The sequence below is a fragment of the Oncorhynchus keta genome, chromosome 23, assembly GCF_023373465.1.
Source record: "Oncorhynchus keta strain PuntledgeMale-10-30-2019 chromosome 23, Oket_V2, whole genome shotgun sequence".
Classification (NCBI taxonomy): Eukaryota; Metazoa; Chordata; class Actinopteri; order Salmoniformes; family Salmonidae; genus Oncorhynchus; species Oncorhynchus keta.
Window position 1 is genome coordinate 46,646,507 of NC_068443.1, and position 2,952 is coordinate 46,649,458.

A 2,952-nucleotide genomic window follows, 5' to 3' on the forward strand; every position below is an offset into this window, starting at 1 on the left:
GCTGTGTGATTTTTGAGGCCGGGAATGTTGGAAAGATTTTTCAAATAATGAGGACCTATCATTCACAACGGATTAAAAAAAAATAAAAAAATTGTTGCCTTACTGTGTGAGGTGAAGAAAATATGGCGAGCTCAGCTTACTAGTGGTGGACATGGTAAGTTATGACAATCAGAAATAAAATATTACAACATTGTCAGGAAAGAGACACCAGACACATGCTCATTGCTCACATGGAGCACGCCAAACAAAAGACAATTATTTATTTTTCAAAACTGTTAATAGTTATAAAATTAACCAAAACTTGTTACTCACAAGTGTAGCAGGTTGTGAACTCCACAAACAACTGTTTCCATTACAATAATAAAAACTGAAAACAAACTGTAATGAATACATGCATTAACAGAAATTAATGTAACGCAATGACGGCGGATTAACCTCTCTGGGATATTTGGGATGGTAGCGTCCCACCTCAACAATAGCCAGTGAAAGTGCAGGGCGCCAAATTCAAAACAACAGAAATCGCATTATTAAAATTCCTCAATCATGCAAGTATTTCACGCCATTTTAAAGATAGACTTGTTGTAAATCCAGCCACAGTGTCCGATTTCAAAAGGCTTTAAGACCAAAGCACACCAAGCGATTGTTAGGTCAGTACCTAGTCACAGAAAAACACAACCATTTTTTTTCAGCCAAAAAGAGGAGTCACAAAAAGCAGAAATTGAGATAAAATTAATCACTAACCTTTGATGATCTTCATCAGATGATTATCACAGGACTTCATGTTATACAATACAAATATGTTTTGTTCGATAAAGTTAATATTTATATCCAAAAATCTCAGTTTACATTGGCGTGTTACGTTCAGTAGTTCCAAAACATGATTTTGCAGAGCCACATCAATTTACAGAAATACTCATAATAAACATTGCTAAAAGATACAAGTGTTGTGCATGGAATTTTAGATACACTTCTCCTTAATGCAACCGCTGTGTCAGATTTTAAAAAAGCTTTACCGAAAAAGCACACCATGCAATAATCTGAGTACAGCGCTCAGACAACAAAACAAGCCATACAGATATCCGTCATGTTGTGGAGTCAACAGAAGTCAGAAATAGCATTATAAATATTCACTTACCTTTGATGATCTTTATCAGAATGCACTCCCAGGAATCCCAGTTCCACAATAAATGTTTGATTTGTTCGATAAAGTCCATAATTTATGTCCAAAAACCTCCTTTTTGTTTGCGCGTTTAGTACACAATCCAAACTCACGACGCGCGGGCAAGTCCAGGCGAAAGTTCAGACAAAAAGTAATATTATAGTTTGTAGAAACATGTCAAACGAAGTATAGAAGCAATCTTTGGGACGTTTTTAACATAAATCTTCAACGATGTTTCAACCGGAGAATTCCTTTGTCTGTAGAAATGCGATGGAACGCAGGTCGCTTTCACGTGAGCACGCGTGATCAGCTCATGCCACTCTGGCAAGCGTCTGACTCATTCAGCTCCCATTCCCCCCTCCTTCACAATAGAAGCATCAAACAAGGTTCTAAAAGACTTGACATCTAGTGGAAGCCTTAGGAAGTGCAATATGACCCCATAGACGCTGTATATTCGATAGGCAATGACTTGAAAAACTATAAACCTCAAATTTCCCACTTCCTATTTGGATTTTTTTCTCAGGTATTTGCTTGCCATATGAGTTCTGTTTTACTCACAGACATGATTCGAACAGTTTTAGAAACTTCAGAGTGTTTACTATCCAAATCCACTACTTATATGCATATTCTAGCTTTTAGGACTGAGGAGCAGGCAGTTTACTCTGGGCACCTTTTTATCCAAGCTACTCAATACTGCCCCCCAGTCCCAAAGAACAGTACATTTACTAGGCCTACTGGTATGGAATGCCAATTGGGTCTTAAAGCACGTGGTCAAAAGGCAATCTTTTTAATGCTATGCATGTAAAGTAAGCAGGTGCAGGCGCTCTAATTACGTGTTCACGCATTACCAGTTAACGTTTTCATGCGTTAAGTTAACGCCTATACATGTCAAATAAGTGCGTGCAAATTTGCTGTGCCGTCGGTCCAACATGTGCTAAATAAACGGCTACAAGTGGTCCTGCACCTAGCCTTAGCTGCGCTCGTTCGCGACTAGCATGCAAATATTTACAAAGCTCACAAAGCTCATTTGACCTAGGACAACCCTGTAAAAACTTTGCTAATATCTACAACATATCAACTTTCCCACTGCACATATTTTACTTTTGAATACCCTTTGGAATATTCATATTTCATCCTGTGATGTAGAATATAACAACGTCAGACATAAACCAGGAACGTTACTAACTTTAGTACTATAGCACTGTTTGAACAGGAATCGTAGTTCCATCCATGGTCTCTATTTTTCACAAAACTGTCGTCTTTCAGAATGGAAACCATGCAGAGGAGCCTTGAGTGGGCTAGGGGGGCTGATAAATGTTGCTTCGGCAGATGACCGAGTTGATCAAGTATCTCAGTTCATTCAGGAGATTTGTACCTCTGGCTGGCATGCACAACAAGGTAAGCAGCGTAGTTGGTGTGGTTGGGCTTACTGTTTTCGCTCTTCGTTCTCCTGCTGCCCGTTGTATTCGTTCTTGGTTAACATTTCTATTTATGTCCTGGCTTTAAAATCCAATATTATAAAAACATTACTTGGCCACAATTTGTGACAGTTACGGTAAAGTTTTTGTTTTTGGAATGAGGGGTGTGTGTCACAATACATTAAGTAGCCTAAACACAGTGTTATATTATTGTTACAGCCAGTTCCGGTACCGGGCTCCTCGGACATGGATAGGAGCTAGAGGTGCACTTTGTTATCACTCAAGAGCAACTGAGGTTTCTGATGTCCCGTGCGTACAGTGCGTCTCAAATGGTAGATATTCTACTACATGTGTCCCGATCTACAGTCAAACGTT